General features: G+C 52.3%; 1 non-coding gene across 1 annotated transcript; it reads right to left on the minus strand.

The window, feature by feature from the left end:
• Positions 1–51: 51 nt before the first annotated feature.
• trnaf-aaa (transfer RNA phenylalanine (anticodon AAA)) lies at positions 52–133 on the minus strand. Its single transcript has one exon. It is a non-coding gene; the product is annotated as a tRNA-Phe (tRNA).
• Positions 134–237: the final 104 nt, after the last annotated feature.

A 237-nucleotide genomic window follows, 5' to 3' on the forward strand; every position in this document is an offset into this window, starting at 1 on the left:
AGTCTTTGTGCTCAGGCGTAGCAGCCACAAAAGCCTTCCAAAAGGTTGTCCTGGTAGCGGTGGGATTTGAACCCACACCCCCGAAGGGACTGGAACTTTAATCCAGCGTCTTAGACCGCTCGGCCACGCTACCCCAACAACTCTCTTTTCGTGGGCCCTTTTCTGCTCTATTTTTCCGCAAAAGGAGAGAAAAGGAACGTGTCACTTTTCCAGTCTTTGTGCTCAGGCGTAGCAGCC

The sequence above is a fragment of the Sinocyclocheilus anshuiensis genome, unplaced genomic scaffold (assembly GCF_001515605.1).
Source record: "Sinocyclocheilus anshuiensis isolate Anshui unplaced genomic scaffold, SAMN03320099.WGS_v1.1 C30858463, whole genome shotgun sequence".
NCBI classification, from domain to species: domain Eukaryota; kingdom Metazoa; phylum Chordata; class Actinopteri; order Cypriniformes; family Cyprinidae; genus Sinocyclocheilus; species Sinocyclocheilus anshuiensis.